The following is a 22,100-nucleotide window of genomic DNA, read 5'->3' as shown; positions in this document are numbered from 1 at the left end:
GGTATAGGATGAAGCTATCTTCCGCACATATCTTTGTTAAATAACTGTGTGGTTTTCCCATCTCAAATGTTAATAGACATACGATACATAGCGCTTCTTCTTAGTTGGGATTCAATGCTCTTTATGATGTCCGATTCCTCTGCTATTTTCTTTAATTGTGCAAAAAAGATTCCTAGAGTAGACTCTTCTGAAAATTCCATACCTATAACGTTCAGGAAATCTTTTACCATTGTCTCTAACCCCGTCATTCTGCCCTTACTAAGATTGTTCACTTTGTCATGTGTTAATAATCCCAGCAAGGTAAAATCATCAGAGCAACCCTACATGATTTTCACGTAGAGTTTGAAACATTGGAGTTTCCACAAAATAGACAGCAAAGTGAGTCCCAGCTCACATCTTATAGCTTCCATATGAACTGCTACCATCTGCTCATTGTAACCTTGAATAGGAAAATGTCTAATTGGAATACCCAGATAGATGTAAAAATCAACTATCTCTAAGGTCACGCCACCAAGTTTCCATCTATAGGCAATCTTTCTCTTTATTATCTGACCTATAATCATGACCTTGGTTTTTCCCAAGTTTATATTTCATTTGTTATCCTGTGGATACATCTTGACGGCAGCCAATGATCGCTGAAGACCCACTGGAGTGCGGTCCATCACGACCATATCACCTGCATAAGAGAGCGATCCAATTGGCTCCTGGCCAATTCTTGGGGGAAAATTACGACAACCAACAAATGCTGAACCCAGTTCGGCAACATAAAGATTATAAAGAACTGGCCCAAAAATACATCTCTGCTTCAGTCCTAAATTGGTGTGAATAGGACCCAACATGTTGCCTTCTGTGTATCACATGACCTGCACCGTGGTTTCTGTTTACATAGATTAATGAAATGCAGGCTAGAAGGATCCATCCCCAATGTTCTCAATTTCCGCTACAGTTTTTCTCTGACCACACAGTCAAAAGCCCCTACATAGTCAATAAAGTGGAGATACAGTTGCTTCTCTGAACTCCCATGGGCATCAGCCATCATGCAGTGTAGTGCCCAGATGTTAATCAAGGGTACTATAACCAGCACGAAATCCAGTTTGTTTCCAGGGCAAAAGGTTCCTGCCCTGTATCCAGTGGTAAACAATCTATAGAAATAGGGTTAAAAAGATGTTGGCACTAGAATCAATCATAGCCAAAAGTCTATAATGTTGTGCTTCAGCCCTTCCACCCTTTTTATACACAAGTACCAGAATAGATGTTTTCCTGCTGATTGGTATCTTTACACTATGACAGATGGAAGTATAGACCATCAATAAGAGAGGAGCCCAGTGTTTGGGGTTACGCTCAGTTACCACATTATCAATGTGATCAGGACCTTGAGCCCTTGATGTCTTCCGCTTGCCAATGGTCCTCCTTATATCCTCTAGATGGAAAGGCAACTCACTAGGCACATACATGGAATCATCTGGGATCTCATTCATCAACACACCCTTATTTGTGACATAGAGTTCCTCAATGTATTTTATCCATTCAGTTCCATTGATGGCATTGCCCTCTACTGCTACTTTTCCACACAAATTGTGCCTATATTGTTGCCAGATTGTTTCATTATTATTACTCTTGAGCATGCCGAAGAGCAACCGTTAGTTGGCGTTATTTGTATCCATCCTAAAAGCCCTAATTCATTTCTTATATTGATGTTGCAAATTAATGCAACACTTTTGCTTTTCTGCCATGCTCAAGCATAAGGATCTTCTAATGTGGCTTAAGTTTTTCCTCAAACTCTTTTTTCCTTCTGACAATCATTTTATCAAAGGAATTGGCATTGGGTCTGACAATGGAACGGACCACTATGGTTCTCAGCATGCTCTTCAACATTTCATCCAATATACTAAACATGTCAACATCATTGTCAAGCAATGCTATCCGACCATAGTCAAATTGAGTGTTCATTATAGTAGCAAATTTGTAAACATGTTGCTCTGTCCATTGTATCCTATTACCATGAATATTTCCATTCATACCATGGTAGGGATCAGATCTGTTTTTACAATTACCTCTAGAAAAGGTGGCCCATAACCTACAATGATCACTAATACCAATTGCTTCATCATGTGGATATTCCACATAACTGCCAATCTTCGAATTCACAAAGATATAATCAATGCAGGACAAGAATGTCCCATTAGTCCAGGTGTTAGTATCAACATTGATTATTTCAGGCATAAAATCTAAGAAATACATTCCATAACTGCCCCAAAATTGAAACCATTTATGACCATTAGTCAACTGTACACTGTCCACAACTATTTGCCCACCTCTGGATACAAATTGCGAGAAACTATTATATGAGTCAGGTACATTTCGATGTGATGGAAACCCCTGTTCCAAAGCACAATAGGCATTATAATCCCCTGCCACAATAACTACTGATTTGGGTTGAGAAACTAACCATGCATCCAAGATGAATTCAAGGTGGGTAATAATAACATCTGTGAAGGACCCACCCGGGCGATCACAAAGTGTGACAATGAGTGTCTCCCCAAGGAAAGCATCCTCCCATACAACACAACCTGCTAGTACATAAGGGGAAAGAAAATCCAACTTCATGCTTGGTAAATGCATGGTTATATTTTGTTGCCATACAGAGATCACCATCTGGGTGGCCCCTCCCAGAAAAGCTGGCAGGGTTCACAATGGTTTTGTAGCCATCACCATATAAGTTATCTCGATGCCAAGTTTCCTGGAATAAGAAAACATCACTGTTATTTATCGCTATTCACCCCTCAATTCTAAGGATGGAAGAGTGGACCCTGGTGTTCCAAGTCAAAATATGAACTTTCTTATTATCTCATTCAATGCAATTGCCCTGCAGTGATCCTAATGCCGTTATCCAATGTACATGTTCCACTTCTTTCGCTGGGCGAGTAATGTTGTTAAAAGGTGCATTCAACAAACGGAGTCTTTCATTTGCACATGGTTGCATGGTCGTATTCCAACTGCCGCAGTTCAACCAAGCTTACAATTATACATTTGTACCTAATGAAGGCAACCTCGTTTTTGAAATATTGCATAGTGATACATATTTAATACACTAAACCACCACAACTGTAAAACCTACAGTGATATTCCCAATACAAATTAATAACTATACAGAGGTTGAGGGTGTTGCCTCAGGACATAACTTGGAAGTGGGCCATTACGCCATGAGAAAGACCCATCCCTTGATCTATAAAGTTATAGTGCCCTTTGCTACCTGCTTTGATTGCAAATATTGTAGTCGCTATTGTCTTTGATTGTTCATCTTTGATCACTATTGAATTGGCCTGTACTTTTCTGATTACTGAACCTTTACTGGTCTCTCTAATCAAAACCACTCTAATCTCACTACTTCCAAACCACCTGACCACATTATGCTTTTCCTCACCCTCTCGGTGCTCCTCTCCTCATTTTCAATACCCTTCCGTTAGTGCGTTCATGAGGTCCCCTTCATGTCTCCTCCATGGCTTTCCAGTCTCTTGTTATTCTATCCCTTTTTCTAACTTTCACAAAAGGTCATTTGGGGCACTGACATTGTGCCTGGTTGAGATTTCGCCACTGCTTTTACACCTCAAAAATGCCCTTGCACATCCTCCTTTCCTCCCACCATCCCCCATTGCACCAATTGCACTCATGGGTGACTTCAAGTTCCCCAACTTGTCCAACGGCCATGTCCCTGATATTGACTTCACCCTGTCTCATCACTCCTTGGTCTCTCTGCACAACCTTCAACAACCTTCTCCTCCCTCCTTTATCTTTCCCCTTGACTATCTCCCTCCCCTCCCCTACCTCCCCACTCTCACCTTTCCCCTTCCCTCCTCCTACTCATCACTACCCCTCCCCCCCACCCAGACCTACTCCACTATTCTCCCTATCTTCTTCAGTAAATTGCTCTTTTCACTGTTTTGTTGATTGATTCATATTGTAAATTTGTTTCTACAGTCATATTGTTTATATTTTCATGTATTAAATTGTTCAATTGTACAACGCGTTGGTGTAAAGCGCTCTATAAATCAATAAATACAAATACAAAAAGACAGTTCCACTGGAAGTTGCTTTCTTATGCAAAAAATGTCCCTTGTTAGCAGTACATTCCATCTAAAACACATACATTTATTTCTAAAACCGCGCTCAGGGAATTTCTCCAAATAGCTTTACAAAGTACCCAACTTTTTAGGACTAGAAATGTGCATAGAGAATAGAGTTAACAACCTTTTCTCTAGTAGCAATCCAATCTCTCCTTCTAATAATTTCTTTCACGTTCAGAGAATTGGTAATCAAGAGCTCCTCAGGCACCTCGAGCTCCCGCAAGAGCTTCCTACAGTGGTCTCCAAAACCCCTTAAATGTACATTCTGATTAAAACCTATTTTCCCAAAATCTGCATACAATGAGTGTGATGGAGAAGTTACACATTTTAAATATAGATTTAGTTGCCTGCACCACACGGTACTGCATAATGATTGAAGACCCAATTCATGATGTATCATATCAATAGACGCACTATGTGGGATAAAGAACAAGAGTCTTCTCCATAATATAGCCTCATAGCAATGAACTGTATCTAAAATCCAAACTGAAAAGAGCTGTAATCCATAGATACATTTAGGAACTACCTTTCCCAAATAACATGTCAGTGCCAGATACAAAGAGAATTTTCCTTATTTCCATTCCATCAATCTTTGCCATTTATATTGCCAGCTTCCTAGCCTAATGATTTAAGTAGTTCCTAATAAATATCCTTGATGGATGGGCTATAATTGGATATCCTAGATACATCATCATTTCCTTACAAGTTAACACCTCCTCCTTGACCATCCACACAAACGTATTTCTCTTATTCTTCCTACTGAGCTTCATCACCACCGTATTGCTGGGATTTATCTTCAAACCATTTTCTTCTACATACATATCGAAAGCACTAATATCTCTCTGTAGCCTTATCAGAGTCCTATCAAACAAAGTAAAGCCGTCAGCATATGCTAACCATGAAACCCCCAAAAGTCCAATTTTTGTCGGTACACATGAAGCCTTTTGCAAATATGGCCCATCATCTGCCATATATAAATTAAAAGGAAAAGGGGCGAATATGCACCCTTGCTCAAACCATTTTGTGTGGGGATTACTTTTGACAATGCTCCCTCATTATTCAATCTAACTTGAATTGATGTGTCCTTATATAAGTGGATCAATATGTGCAACAGAGCATCCGGTAAACCCAACCTACTCAATTCGGACCATGGACATCCCCGATCTGAAAGGCCAAAAGCTGTAGATAAATCCATAGAGACCATGTAGATAGGTGAATCTTGGGTTTCCCACGCTAAGTTCTGCATGCAGGACATCAGAAATCCCACCCCATCAGTACCCATTTATCTACCTATCCTAAAAGTACTTAATATATTCATTTCCAGTGACCATAATTTCAAGTAGCAAAGTCGACAATGTGTAGCAATCTGCATCTATTAGTGGCACTGGAAGATAATTTTTTGGAGACAGTTTATCTTCCTTTTTATAAATTGATATCATGAAAGTTGTCTTCCATGAGGTCGGGGTCTTCCTTGTTGTCACCATATCTTACATATAGAATCCACAAAATAGTCACCCACATTTCGAGGGGTTTGCTTAAAAATCATATTTGATAACTGATTTGGGCCTCCTGCTCTAGAGCCACTTACTTTATTGATAATCTGTTCAATATCTTCCATGGAGAAGTCCACAGCCCAATTCTCACTCATAAAAATCGGTGGACTTATCATCCACCACCCCTCTTTCCCATAGATCTGACCAAAGTATTACATCCACATTTCTTCTGCTATGGGATTTGATTGAAGCCCCACCTGGTTCCATTCTATAGAATCTATCAAAGACCAAAAGTTCATTTAATTTCTAACACTCATAGCTGCACACATCACTTCCCCATCTCTTTGATATTGCTGATATCTGTTAGCAATAATAGCATGTATTAAGGTTTGTTTTGCTTTCTTAATCCTTAATAATTTTTCCTCTAACTCCAAATTACTCTCCTTAAACCAAGAAATGGCTTTTCTACTCTCCTTTTTCGCATATTGTGTCTGAGGGTCATATCTCTGAGTCCCTCTACTACCACCCTTGTCATGACCCGGCCAAATTGCCCCTTCTGGACCTCATGGTCATTGTCACGAAGGGCTTGTACTCCTTGTTCCTCCAAACATGGCCGTACCAAGCTACGTGCTACGCACTAGCTTTCACGTCGTGGCACGTACTATAAATTGGTCACGCCCCTGCGGGTCCACGCGTCTCAACGCTATCTTCGGTAGTGATCCGATGTGTGCTTACTCTCTACTTAGTTTCCTTTGATCCTCTTACTTCCTTCCTTGCCTTTTATCCTGTTCCTGGATTTACCCCCCTACTTACTCGTTCATCACTATCCTGGATACCCTGGAACCACGAACTTCCCGGAACTCTGAATGCGTCCTGCAACCTGACAAGGCTCGGGTGAGCCTATTCAAGACCCGAACGATCCACAGGAAGAATCCTGCGGCCGAACAAGGGAGATCCCGATCACAGGTGAGACGGGGGGAGATTTACGACAGTTTGAGACGCCAAACGATCAATACGGTTTCTACCATGGAGAATGCTATTCAGGACCTGATGCGCGGAATGCAAGAACTTTCCACAGTGATGCAGAATTTAAAAGCCGAGAATGCGGCGCTAAGACAGCTTGTCTTGTCACGTGACTCCGCGAACAAGGACAGCGTATTATTGGGAGGAGTGGTTGATAAATACGACGGTTCAACAAAAACCTTACGTGGATTCCTGGATTCTTGTTTGGTACATTTTACCTTCAAGCCCTACTATTTCTGAACCCCTAGGGCTAAGGTGGGCTTCATAATATCGCATCTTTCCGGTAATGCCCTTACATGGACCACTCCTTTACTCAATTCAGGGGATGCTCTCCTGGATGATTATGAAGGGTTCATCGCGGAACTCAAGACCATGTTCGAACGTCCAGAGCTGGTCCACGGTGCTCAAGAGAAGTTACTTGACTTCCAACAAGGATCCCAAGACATGTTGACCTATGTTACCAGATTCAAACAGCTAGCCAAAGAGGCGGACTGGCCCCTGGAAGCCAGTTTTACCTTGTTTCGCAGAGGTCTAAATGAAGAGATTAAGGATGAATTGGCCAGGGTGGCACGTCCTAGTTCATTCCAGGCCCTCCTGGACTTGTCTATGCACATAGACTTCAGAATCCAAGAAAGAAAGGCCGAAAAGAAAAAGAATAAAGTCTCAATTCAAAGAAACTCCCCAGAGAATACTACTAGGACAGAATCTGCCAAGAATCCGAGCACTGATTCTGAACCCATGCAACTTGGAGCCTTTCGTGGACCAATTTCCCCGCAGGAAAGGTTAAGAAGGATACACACTGGCTTATGCATGTATTGTGCCTCAGATAAACATCTAGTTAAAGAGTGTCCTCTGGCTCCTCCCCGACGCTCGGGAAATGCCAGCTCCCGATCCTAAATGGAGCAAGGTTTCTGGAGAGCGATGTTTGCTCCACATCAATTCCATCCTTGAACTCTCGTGGACAAAACAAATTGGTGATATTACAGGCCCTTTTATCGCCATCCAAGGACAAGGTCTACCCCATACTGGCCTTGGTGGATTGCGGAGCAACGGGAGTCTTCATTGATCAAGATTGGGTCAGAAGTCATAACATTCCATATGAAGCAAGAAGTTTTTCACAGCCAGTGGAAGCAATTGACGGAAGACCTCTTTCCTCAGGACCCATAAGTCTGCAAACAAAGGAGACCCATCTTTCCATAAATCATCATCAAGAAAGGATTGTGTTTGACATTATAAAATCAGCCCATTACCCCTTGGTTCTGGGCATGCCCTGGTTACCAAGGCACAATCCATATATTAACTGGACGGCCGGATCCATATTCCTGGGCTCGGAGTTCTGTATGAACCATTGTTTAAACCTAGATACCTCAGTCACAGCTCCTATAAGTCTACCAAGGTGTCCAGAGACACCACTCATGGTTTCCAATATTGTACAAGTTCCAGAGATCTATCAAGGGTATGCTGATGTTTTCTCTACTGCCATTGTTCAAGCCTTACCTCCACATAGACCCGAAGACTGTGCCATAGATACTGAACCCTCAGCAGTGATTCCCTTTGGCAGGATGTTTATCCTTTCAGAACACGAAAAGAGAGCCCTCCGGGAATACCTAGACATTAATCTTGAGAACGGCACCATAAGACCTTCAAAATCACCAGCTGGTGCTTCATTGTTCTTCGTTCCAAAAAAGGATACCAAAGAGCTCAGACCTTGCCTTGACTATCGGGGCCTAAATCAATACACCCTGAAAGACAGATACCCACTACCCCTGATCTCGGATATCCTTGAAGCTGTGAGAGGTGCAGTGATATTTACGAAACTGGATCTCCGAGGTGCTTACCATTTGATCCGTATCCGGGAAGGAGACGAATGGAAAAAAGCCTTTAGAACACCCTTTGGTCACTTTGAATACCTAGTCATGCCCTTTGGTCTGACTAATGCTCCCGCAGTCTTCCAGCGTTTTATGGATAGGGTGTTCTCTGACATGTTATTTCTCAATGTTATCGTCTACTTGGATGACATATTGATCTTCTCCAAGGAATCCTTGAAACATGAAGAACATGTAAAAGCAGTACTTCAATGTCTCCCTGAAAATCAACTCTTGGCCAAACCAGAAAAATGTATGTTTCATGTTACATCAGTTCACTATCTGGGATTTGTCCTTAGTTCAGAAGGAATTAGTATGGACCCTTCAAAGGTGAAGCCCATACTGGCTTGGCCCGCCCCAACATCTGTTAAGCAAATACAATCCTTCCTGGGGCTTGCCAACTTCTACCGGAAATTCATTCCCACCTTCTCCGAGATTGTTCAACCCATTGTTAATCTCCTGAAGAAAGACGTTCCATTTAACTGGTCTATACCACAAGACAAGGCATTCCAACGCTTAAAAGAAGAATTCACTCAGGCCCCCATCCTGGCCCAACCTGACATAAATCGTCCTTTTCTAGTGGAAACTGATGCCTCCAATTACGCCATTGGAGCAGTTTTAAAACAAGATCCGATGATAAGTTGGAACATCCCATTGCTTATCTCTCACGGACCCTGACCACCAGCGAGACTCACTACTCAGTTCTGGAGAAGGAGTTATTGGTTATTCGTCATGCCTTCACTGAATGGAGACATTTACTCCTGGGTGCTAAATATCCCGTTCAAGTCCGTACTGATCATTGAAATCTTCAGGTCCTACAATCCATGGAGTGCAGGAACAATAGACAAGCTTGTTGGGCCTACTTCTTTGCTCAATATCAATTTCAAATTTCACATGTTCCTGGATCGCAAAACTTGATTGCCGATGCCCTTTCACAGCGTCCCGACTACATTCCCTTGGAGGATAAGATCTATCCTAAAATGTTTCCACCCACAATCTTTGTAGCGCAAGCGATCAATCACCTGGAAGAAATCAGAGCACAGACCCAATTATCTGAACTCTGGAAGGACATATCGAAGAAGAATCCCTGGCGTCTGACAATCAAGGAAGGATATTTATTCAAGAACAATTCAGTGGTCATTCCGACAAAAGAACTTCAACAGAAGGTAATGAATCTATGCCATGATACTCTTCACTCCGGCCATCGAGGAGTTACCAACACCTTCCGTCTTATACAAAGACAATTCTGGTGGCCAGGGATGAAGTCCAGTGTAGTTCAATACATCAAGACCTGTGCTATTTGTAGTCAGAACAAATACGATAAGCAGAGGCCGGCGGGTCTGCTTCTACAACCTACGTTGCCAACCAGACCCTGGGAAGTCATTGCCACTGACTTCATTGTTGAATTACCACCTTCCCGAGGATATACAACCATCATGGTAACCATTGACTTGTTCACTCATCTAGCTCATTTTACACCATTGTATAAACTGCCATCTTCCTCAGAACTTGCTGGGATTTTCCTGGAACATATTTTTTGTCTTCATGGCCTTCCTTCCAAGATTATTTCGGATCGGGGACCTCAGTATATTTCACAATTCTGGAAACATCTCTGTCGTGTTCTAGGAATCCAACATGCCCTTTCTTCAGGCTATCATCCACAAACCAATGGGGCAACGGAACGAGTAAATCAAACCCTGGAACAATATCTTTGTTGTTTTGCCACCAAGGTTCAAGACGATTGGTCTCTCCTCATACCGTTAGCCGAATTCTCCTACAATAACTCAGATCATTCAGCTCTCAAGATCAGCCATTTCTATTGCAGTCAAGGTTATCACCCGTCTGTTTTACCATCAGCTCTTCCAGAACCTACTCCGGTACCTACCCTTGACTCTTGGATTCAGACGCTAATCGACTTACAAAGAGAGGCAAAGGATCAGTTAGAACAGGCCCAGACTCAAACCAAAAGATATGCGGACTCTAAGAGAAGACCGTCCTATTCAGTTGGCGATCAAGTCTGGTTAGCCTCGAAAATGTTACCTCGACATCTACGACCAAATAAATTAGCTCCTCACTATTATGGTCCATTTTCTATAAAGGAGATCATCAATCCTGTCTCCTTCCAACTTAAGCTACCGGATTCCTGGAAGAAGATACATCCAGTCTTCCATACTTCCATGTTGAAACCCTACGTTAGTTCTACTCGAAAACCCTTCAAACCCACACCTGTTGTTGTGGACGACCAGTTGGAATAGGAGGTGTCCAGGATATGTGATTCCAGGTATAGGAGGGGTCGACTACAATATCTGGTCGAGTGGAAAGGCTACCCCCCTAGCGAGAGAACATGGGAACCAGTTTCTAATTTAAAGACCCCTCGTTTGCTCAGAAGATTCCATCTTATTCACCCAGGCAAGCCTGGAGGAACCAGTCTTCGGAGGGGGCATGCTGTCCAGGTGGGAGATTTACGACAACCCTTATATATTGAGTCAATAGCCATTTACACTGCACATTTTATCATTCCTACAGAAAAGATCTTCGTTTTTACCTCATGAGGGTTTTTTCCAAATTCCTCCACGACTAACCTATTCAATTTGAGTATGTTACCCTCATGCCATTTCTTTAGAATTCTTCCCTCATTAATGACTAAGGAGGTTGGACTAATCCTAGGGTAAATCCTTAGGTTCTCCTCAAAGTCAACCATCAACAATCTATGATCACTTGCTATTCACTGTTTTTAATGATCTTAAAATCTTTATAACTTTCCCTTAATTTGCTGCTCACAAAAAATAGTCAATCATTGAGGAATGGGACAGGCATCGCCAAGACAGATAATCCCACCAATTGCTGCCCAATGTTTCATTTAGCATATTGCAACCCCAATCTTCCTTTACTTTTCGCCACTGGGTTCCTTGCACCATTTTTCTCTTCCCCTCTGCCCCGACATAGCTTCCATTCTTCACCGGAATCCCCACCAACCCCTAACTACAATCTACATTCAAATCACCTGCTACAATTATCATACCTCCTCAAAAACATCACTTATTGTATCCAACATTTCCTTGCAATTCTTCTTTAAAGGCAACCAATAGATATTTACTACCAGGAGGTATACAGTATCACATTATACCATCTTTTTCAACCCACAATATTCAAACATTCTATCACATTTACTTGTTTAAATTACTTTGAAGCCCATATCCCTATGAACTGCCACGATTAGGCCCCCCGTCGGCCTCCCCTTCTTCCCCTGAGTTGCCGGTTGGAAGGTGATTACAAATCCATCAATCAATGGCTCAGACTTTAGCCATAGCTCTTGCAGACATATAATAGAATAAGATCTTAAAAATACTCCCAATGCATAATCCGTTGTTAAAGCAGAAGGACCTCTTGAATTCCACAAGACAAACTTAACATTTTTGTTGGAGCTAAAGATTTTCCTTGAGCACTTTTAACTGTGTGATGGACTCCCTCAAGGTTACCACCAATAACCTCCATTCCCCAATTCCCCCTTAATCTCTTTTTTTTCCTTTCTCCAACCTTTGCTTAACCACTTCTATATTTCTGTTATTGCCAGTAACTCTTCACAACTTTTTCTCCTTAATGAGAGAGAGATGGTACCCCAATTTTTCAAAATTGGGGGCTTCTTCCATCAAAATCGCTAAAACTAACCTTGAAGGAATTTCCAACTTCACAGAATCTAATTTAGGCAGGTTCACAAACCACACAAATTCAATATCCTTTGCTGTAATTAGTCGTAGAGCTGGAATTTCATTGAAGAAGGTCAAGTACGCCAGTTATATTGCATACTCCTCTCTCCTCTATCAAACATGTATTCCAGTAAGAGGATATATGAACCACTTTCTCTTACATTTTTATGCCCCCGATCCACAGTTGGCACCAACACCAGATCCACTTCTACCCGGTCCATTCTTTTATCCTTTTGACAACAAACCTTACATCCTAACCCCGGCATAAGATCCTTGAACAGATTTTCCCTTCCTTTACCATCAATTATTTTATGATTCGCCATGACTATTGAGTATTGTTAGTTTAATTAGCCTTTTTAGGATTAAACACTTTTGAACGTTGTGTTTTAGCCTGTAAAATTGTACATCTATTTTGCCAGCCGCCCAGATTTGAAAGTGTCATTGTGCCCAACATTCTTAAGAAAACAATTACGTGCAGCTTGAACGCCGCACTCGTTCCATGAGTTGGAACTACAACCCCCAAGGGAGCTGTAGTTCTAGTCAGTATAATGTTGTCCACCAGGTGCGACAATACCGGTGCGACAACTTCGAGCCGGTCCTTGGTGTACGGGTGTATGCTCAACTCTCTGACTGGCTGAATTACTGGTGAGTCCAACGTGGTTTCATTATATGTACTTTTTTATCATACACTACCGAACATCGATTGCCCTGTCATTCCTAATCCAGGAGCTAAGTACAGCAATACTCATAAATACATCAGTATGTCTTAACACTATTCAAAGGATATGCTGCTATCCCTTAGGGATGTGCAGCAAGGCGTCCTCTCTTTCCATGCCCTAAACAATGTGTGACTGGTGGAGAGTCTGCTATAAAAATTAAAATGGCTTTAATTAATGCCAGATCAACCATAAAAAAATGCCACAGCTATATATGATTATATTCAAACCAGTGACCCAGATGTTTTTTTTTATAACAGAATCATAGTTTGCTGCTACCTGTTGGACCTTTTTCCATTCTCTGACACCAAAGGAATAACAGATTAAATAGCCTAATAGGGAACAACAAAAAGGGAGGAGGTGCAATTCTGTATAGAAACACTCTTAAAGTTCAGAACTTTCATATTCTAGACTGGGACACTACCTCACAGGTTCTAGCCTGTACATGCCAGCTTAATTCTAATGATTCTTGTAAATTAATCTTATGCTGTAGACCTCTACCATCAGTGAACCTCTTTTTAGACACTACGGATACATACTTGGGGGCAGAAACCCTCTGTCATTCCAAATTAATTATTTTAGGAGAATTGAATATCTGGTGCAATGAGTCTGGAGACGCTGATTGCAGTCATTTGAAAGATATTATTAAATCACACAATTTCTGTATTCTTTCCAATTTACCTACACATAGATTGTCTCGGGAGGATAGCTCAGGGGCACGTGCTTGCATGTCATTGAAAAAAAGATCTTGTTTGTATCTCAGATAATGAGCTTTTGTGAAACCTACCAACAGCTCAACCTGATACCAGCTGTGCAGACTTATACACAAACCTGATGCGACAGTTACAAATCAACTCCAACATCATCGCTGTGCTAAAAAAAAGATTAAAGTAGCTAAAAATCGAAAAAATCAAATCACATAGCGAAAGATTGAAGACTCTTAAGCGCCTATATCGGAAAGCCGAGAAGAAGTGGTTCAAGACTAGAGCGGATGCCAACCACATTAAGGTTAGGCTCAATCTAGGATGAGATTTTACTGGCTGAATCTAAAAACAGATTGATTGTTTCTGCAGACAACAGACCAAAATCCTTGTTTTCCGTGATTAGAAACTTTTCAGATCCTATCTGCATTAATGCCAGTATCCCGACATCCCAAAAGACGCTCAATGAGTTCAATGTATTTTTTGAAGAAGTAATTGACCAGATCAGGTGTAATATGGATGCCCAGATTACGGTTACTCATTCTGAGGCCATTACTGATCACACAATAAATAACAATGCGTCTGTATCTGAGATTAGTTTCTCACTAGTGTCAGAAGAAAGCATTGAGAAACGTATTGCCTACCTTAAACCAACAAATCATACTTATGATCCAATTCCATCTTATCTGACCAAACAACATGCACAAGCACTTAGCAAGTATATACAGACACTGGTGAATACCTCACTAACTCAAGGTAGAGTACCAGTGGAATTAAAAAAAAATGTATCTTACCCCTTTGCTAAAAGAATCCACACTGGACCATAAAATACTATCTGATTACCGGCCCATTGCGGGTCTGCTATAGCCAGTCAAGATCCTAGAGAAAGTCAGTATCACACAGCTGCAGAGCTATTTGGAGGAAAATAATGTTCTCGACTCCTTCCAATCAGGATTTAGGCCAGGTCATGTCACCAAGCCAGCCATTGGCTGTCTGGGAGGACCTTCTTGAAACTGCCGACAAGGGTGACACTTAAGTCCAGATTGTCATCACTGGCACATATATCTGAAGAGGCCATTAAATGTTTTAATTTATTTCTGACCGATCGATTTCAACAGGTCCAGGCAGGCCCTTATCTTTCTGAAACACTACCAGTAACTTGTGGAGTGCCGCAGGGTTATTCTCTGTCACGTGTATTATTTAATGTGTATATCCGCCCACTGCTCAAAATCTTCACCCAATTTGATCTGCAATATCATTTATATGAGGATGATACACAGATTTATGTCTGCTTGAAACAGCCATTGGAGGCAATGGAGCGAGTTCTGAAGTGTGCCAAAAGAAATCACCTCTGGATGCTTCAAAACAAACTTTCATTAAACCCAACAAAAACAGAGATTATTGTCCTCGGCCCCAAGAAAAAACAGGCTTCGGTGCTGCTCTTGATCCCCTGTCCAACTCTGTATGGAATTACATCCAAATAAACTCACTCAGTAAAAAGTGTGTGCTGCATTTGGCAGTGCAGCCTGGGTTGTAATTTACAAGTCAATCAAATAATTAAGACTTTCTATTTTCAGTTGAAGCTTCTCAAACCTCTACTTCCTCTTATCTCTGAGAATGATCGTCCCAAGTGGTAGGCACCCTTACAAACACCAAACTGGACTACTGCAACACTCTTTTGTCAAGCATACCGAAATATCAACTTCAATGTCTCCAGGTAGCCCAGAATTCAGCAGTACGACTGTGCTTCTCTTTACCACGAAAAACATTGATATCAGAGGTTCGGAGAGTTTTTGAACTGGATGCCTGTACAGCAGATTCAGTTCAAGCTTCTATGCCTTGTTTTTAAATGTATTCCTGGCCTAGCTCCAATTTACTTAGCATCTAAAATTGTGATCCACCGCCCAATTCGTACTCTGCGATCCATGGAACCAGGTAGGTTAGTAATCCCTTCTTATAGAACAACTACTTGAGGAGACAGATGCTTTTCCTTTGTGGGCCCCCGTACCTAGAATTCTCTTCCACAACAATTGCGCCAGATTGACTCATTAGATATTTTTAGGAAAAAACTGAAAATGGATTTGTTCAGATACAATATGGGTCATTGAAAAGCGGGCCAATCTTTATGTTCATTTCATTCAATATCCATCTGTGCCCAGATGCAGTTCTCTGCCAGGTTCCTCTAAGATATGCCCTTTACAAATACAAACATCAAAAGCATCAATCATCTTATTCTTGTTTTCTTCTGTACACTTGCGTATCCCCTTAACCTCACCAGATGCTCCTTTTGGAGATTGTGTCTCAACTTGTGCTTCCCCCTTAGAGCCTAATCCCTTCAATCGGAAACCATGTCCCTTTAATTCCTATATTACTTTGTTTTCCTGATACGTTTCAACTTGTAGATCACATTTCCCTCCCGTTCAACCTCTTTCATATATTCCTTTATAATCCTCCTCTCATTTCCATAGAAAGAAAACTTTAGTTGGTACAGTGGTTTGTGACTGTTTACTTATCATGGCCCTATCTTTCTTGGAATAAACCATTTCTCCAATGGGGCATTTAAATATATGAAATAATGGGGACCTTTCCCTGCTTCTGTATTTACACTTCTTTCCATAACCTGTGCCTTCCCTTTATGTTTCATAACTGCTGTCAAACCATTCCTCAAAAGGTTTGAAGGGCGGCTCCCTACCTCAGTATTCATTGTCTAAATATCCACTGAAATTACAGATGCCTCATTATCCAAAGACAAGACATCATTTTCTGGAGAACTACACACAAAACTACAATCATTATTCTCCTGCAAACTTCCTTCTGGCCAGGGGTGAACGGTCCACTCGTTCATTCAGCCTGGGGTCGATTGAGATGACAGTCAGATTTGTGTGTGGGACGGTTTTTTAAAGGAGCACTATTGGCCCAAAGAATGCACACCATATATCCATGTTTAGTACTGTTTTAAGCACAACTTTTTCCTCAGGCTCTGCTGCCTCAGGCTCAGTCTGATGTGGCTGCCTGCAGCCGTGTGCATTTGTTGAGTTTATCTTGTCGTGATGTAAGTAACTGTTAACTTTTATTTTACTGATATCTTTGGGCCTGGGCTGGCCTGGGTTACTGCCCGGTAACAAAATAGCAGGCCGGTGGATACCCAACCCAGCCCAGACCTAGGATAAACTCCTCTCTGTGCTCTGTCCTCTCTCATCTGACCTGCACCTTGCGGCCCGCCACCTTGGCTCCAACATCATCGCCCCCAGCCAATATGCACTGCAGTGCAGAGCAACAATTTGGCATGGCACGTGACATGGTGGGTCACATCACATTCACTTTTGTTTCCCCTTCTGGCCTGGGTCTAGGCAAGAGAAACACGTTTTGCTTGGAGGTACCCGGGTGGAGAAACCCATGAGTTGTGAGTAGATCGTGGGAAAGAAATTATTTGAAACATACGTCATACATAAGTTGACCAAAGTGAGCAGATACTTACAATCCGTACAACGTGACTGTGGAAAGAAAGAAGAGAAACAGTATTAAAACCTGACCCAAGACCTTGTTTGGCCTGAAGGGAGGACACCATTTTGTCTACCTCAGAATAGAATAAGAGGAAGCAGATCGATAGTTCCAGAGTAATAGGAAATCACCTATAACAGCCACATTAGGTTGAAGAGAGGCATCGGGATATACACCAGAATAGCCCATAAGGATACCACACAATTTCTGAAGAAAGGATTTGAAAACTGTGAACAGTTTGTATGCAACAAACACAAGACAACGTTTACCCCCGATGAATGTCCAACATTTATTTGTTCACATTGGACAGAAACTTGTACAAGTAGCGTTGTTTGCATAGTATAATAGGAAAAACTTACCAAACCCTATTAGTGGGGAAGAAGGTCCCAGTGTGAATGAAGAGTCACACAGAGGATTTTGTGTACTGTACAAATAGGACCTATGTGTAATGTTTTACTTGTGTTGTTGTTTATATGTTTTTATGTAATGTGATAATTTTATGATTAAGATATTTTTTAATAATAAAATTAGTTTTATATATGTATGAGAATAAAATGCAATTCATATGATTGCTTTGTGGTCCCCCTTCTATAGAGACACATTCACCTACACCTTCATTTTGTAGAAACAGACACTAGGTGCCAGGCTCCAGGAGGCCATGGCAGCCAGCAGGCACAAGGCCGGCCGGATCCGGATCTAACTGTGTGACCACTCTCTGCAGTCCACTGTGTCTGCAGCAGGCAAAAGAGAGGTAGGTGGCAGCGTGCGCCAACAGACTATTTGATGCCCAACTGACTGCTCACTCACTAGCCCCAGGTTAGTACTAGTCACTGAAAGGAGCCGGGGAAAAAAAGTAGAGCAGTAGCAGTGCTTAATTTGTGCCAGTGTTTGCCGTTGCGCAACACCAGCACTCTTTTTGGGCACCAGAACACTAATTGATGCAGGCTGTGGGGCCGGCGCATGAGTAATTGTTTGTTTTGTTGAGAGTTTGATTGATCTCTATCTCGTGCGTGCTCTGCTTGCAGTTGCACGCCATGGCTGGCTGGGCCTGGGACTACAGCAATGAAAACAGCCAAAGAAAACTAACATTCTGGTGTTACTATGCAGTATTTGCTCAATTCTGTATAGTAACACAGAATATACAGTTTTCATTAGCTGTTCTTCTGGCCCAATGAAATGACGTATGGATGGTGAGTGTGGGGATAGGTCACGTGGGTGTTGTTGTTGCAGGCAGCGCAACGCCACCTTCACTTCACAAGTCGCTGTGTTAGAGCGTGGCGACGCATTTTGTCTTGTGAGCCGAGGAGAGAGCCTGCCAGCCCAGCATGTGTGGTGCCATGCGGCCTGGTTGTTGTTTCCCTCAGCGAGACAGCTCTGCTTATTTTTCATTTACCCGGACAGGCCGGCGCACCCAACGACCTGAGGAGACTCAGTCCCTGGCACCCCGCCGACTGCAAAGAATTTATTTTTAAATGTTTTTATTGGCATTTGTAATAAACATTGTAGCAAATAGCAAGATTCACCAATAACATTTTGCAAATCAAGTGTTATTTATAAACATAACCAAAGAACATTAATCAACAGGTCTTCATACATTATATTGTTAGTCTGTTATTCCTGTAGATGTTTCAGTAGGGTATCGCCAGCGTATCAGCGCTGTTATGTTGGAGGGGCAGAATGGGTTACCTGATCAACCACCGCGTAGTAGAAACTATAGTGTGGGCTTCTGAGGACCCTAATTATGAACACTGGTTTTTCACGGGGGTTTATCGTCAGTTGAGTGGAACATGTCCCAAATTAGTGCTTTCCAGGTTTCGTATGCTGGGCCTGCTTCACCCCCAGCTTTGGAGACCCCATCACCCCACACTCTAGTCTCAGCACTCGTGAATGCTCCAGATCATTGTGCCCTTTTTCATATCGTGGTCCACCCGGTGATTTCCATGCCATTGCAATGTACCTTCTTGCTAGTATACATCCATATCCATGAGTTTAATCACGTGCCTATATTTACCAGCCCTCGGGTAGGACCCCAAGAGACATTCCTTCGATGTCCACTCAAATCTCACCACTCTGGCTTTCCTACAGACCAGTTCTATCTTGCTCCAAAAGCACTGTATCTTAGGGCACTCACAGAACATGTGGATCAGCTCCGCTCCTTCCGACCGGCACCAGGGGCACTGTGAAGTAACCTTAGTGTTAAATCTAGCAATTCTGTCTGGAGTCATATACGTCCTATAAAGGACATTTAGTTGACTCAACCTGAATCTAGCGTTGCTAGAGACTTCCCGGGCGTATGCCAGTGCCCTTGCCCATTCTCTGTCTGTTATATCTGTACCCGTGTCAGTCTCCCATTTTTGTGTTAGTGCTATGCTTTTGGGATTAGGTTTGCCCATCAATTAAGCATAGATTCGCCGACTCCAAAGAAACCAGGTAAATCAATCAGCCTGAGTTATGAAGACAAGTGCTGATTTACTGTGATGTGGCCGGCCGGGGTCCGTCCGGTGCCGAACGGGTCCCCTGGTGGTGTCGTGTCCTCCTGTCTGGACTGCGGCTGCTGAGGCTCTGGCTCCCTCGACGATCCCAGCCGCCACCCATACCCATAGGTTTCTAAGCGTGGCGCGGACCCGGAGATCGAGCATGTGTGTATTGCTCTGCATCGTCTTGCTTCCAAGGTGAGCACGTTGCGCGTTATTAAATTAGGGCCCGGACTGCAAACTGCCTGCTAGTGCCTAAGAGATCCAGAAGTAATGTAACAATTATGCAACAGATCTATGCAGATTAAGTTGTGTGTGTCTTTTCAAATTAAATCTAGCTTGATCTGGTCTTTTTGTGTTAATGTTTATGCTTTCTAGCAGCAAGAACAATTTACAAGCAGCTTACAATGTCATGGACCTTCAAAGAAAGTAAAATGCCTGCGTTAAAAAAACGGGAAAGTTGGTGTACACAAGACAGTACTGGAGGAAAAAAGTCCACTCAGAATGACATCAGACACCTTCCAGGCTCTGGCTGAGACAAACGAATCATTCATCGGTTCCCTAGAAGGGGGCAGCCTTTTAGGGAATATCTATCTCGGCTGTCCGGGTTCTGCTTCTTCCCATCACCATTCGTGGTATCTGCTCGGCTTCGCCAGTGGCAGGCCTCTTATCCTCCTTCCTGCAGAGATTCCTCAGCACTCCACACTCTGGTCTTCCTCTGGGTCCCTGGAACTCAGTACTCCAGAAATCAAAGCAGGTTGAAGAGCCTGTCCTCTGGTTAAACCAGGGTTTTTGGGCATCCCCGGATGCCTCCATTTTTATCACTTGGGTTCAATTGAAAGTGGATTTTTTCTGGCAACGTCTTATGCTAATTCATCTCAATATGGTGTTTTAGTAATTACTATAAAATATGCTGTAAAGACTCTAAAGGAGCCCTTTTAGGGTCCAGTCCATGCTAAAGGTGTGTACACTCTGTGGGCTGCACATAGGGTGCGGTCTTGCATGGTGTTGTCCTCTTTTATTTTCTTCTTAAACAGCGTGTTGCTATATTACAATGGTATTACAGCCCAGAGATGGGTATGTAACAGCTGTGATCACGCTTTACCCTCGGTGTATGCCTTTGTGCTTTGTCTTTGCTGTAATTCTGGGCTCCGGCCAATAACACTGTTACTGACCGCCTGCCTCCGCGCTGTAACTTTTCATGTATTCTTACAGCTACCCGGTTGTTGACACACGCAGCTCTGCTTTTGCCTCCCAAAGGCTCCTCTCCTCCCAGACGTCAACTGGTGCAGCCATACACAGCCCCTCTATTGCACCCCTCTCTTTGAGCTTGCTCTTCAACTACCGTTTCTCTACTGTTCTGGAGGCACACACATCCCCTCCATTGCACCTCTCTCCCCCTGAGCCGGTTGTCCTCCCAGAGTTTCACTGCCCCCATGTTGCACTGCTTTTGTTCCTGCTCTTACACTGCAGTTTTGCTGCTCAGGCCACTCACCACTCCGCCGTTGTACGCCTCTCGTGGAATCACTGTTCCACTGCTAGAGACATACATGGCGCTGCCATTGAGCACCTCTTGTGGCCATGGGCGTAATTTTAGGGGGGCCACGGGGGTTTTTGTCCCCCGCCCAACTTTCATGGCACACCATTTTGTCCCCATTCATTTGGCTGGGACACCTTTTTTTCAGATGTCATGTCCCCCCCCCCCCAACTTTTTAAGCAAAGTTACTTCCCTGCTTGTGGCCAGGTATGGACTGGAGAAAATGTTTGCCTGGGCATCAAATGAAAAGTGCCCCACAATTGCAATTGTTATGTATTGCTACAGGACAGCATAGCACGTTTTTGGTAAAATGTGTGGGAAATAAATACTTTCAGAGCAAATGTGCGTCAATCTCACTGGCCGCCAACACTATCAAGGTAAGGACTGCATCTTTGGGCATTACCTTATTGCCCGATAGGCCTGCCTATCCATACCCGCTTGTGGTCTAGCACTGAACTGTCTGACTGTAGCTATAATGCCATGTGCAGATTACTGCGTATGAAAGCAGAGCAGCGTGGACTGTAAAAAAGTTACTTTTACCAGAGAAATGTGTCCAAACACATGCCAATCAAAATGTGGCTGTACATGCGGGCAAAACCAAACGCAACCGCACTGTGTGGTGTGCCGCTCAGCATCAAAATCGGGCCGTGACAGGGTGCTGGGCCTGGCATGCACTAAATGAGTAAACGCCCACAGTGAGCACTCGGGGAGAAGACCAGTGCTAGTTTAGTTTCGCTGTCCCGACCAACCCGTGCATCTCCCATGCTTCCGGAGTGCAACGCTACCTGTCTGCAATTAGGGTTGCAGCGCATGTTGATGCCATTGTACTGCCCAAGTGTGCCTTTGTGCTCAGTGTTGAGTTTTACTGTCTGCATATATCGCCCCCACTTTGAGCACAGCTTAATCTCTGACAAGGGCTGTGTATGAGGGCATTGTAAAATGTGTCAGCAGACTGTGAA

General features: G+C 42.9%; 1 protein-coding gene across 2 annotated transcripts in view; it reads right to left on the bottom strand.

Moving 5' to 3' along the window:
* The window catches only part of FEZ1 (fasciculation and elongation protein zeta 1), a 341,418-nt gene that overhangs the window by 278,239 nt on the left and 41,079 nt on the right, over positions 1-22,100 (bottom strand). The gene's annotated exons all lie outside the window — the stretch shown is intronic.

This window comes from Ambystoma mexicanum, chromosome 9 (assembly GCF_040938575.1).
Source record: "Ambystoma mexicanum isolate Mex_15411 chromosome 9, UKY_AmexF1_1, whole genome shotgun sequence".
Taxonomy (NCBI): domain Eukaryota; kingdom Metazoa; phylum Chordata; class Amphibia; order Caudata; family Ambystomatidae; genus Ambystoma; species Ambystoma mexicanum.
Note: the sequence above shows the minus strand (reverse complement) of the source record. Positions and strands in the feature narration are given on the sequence as shown.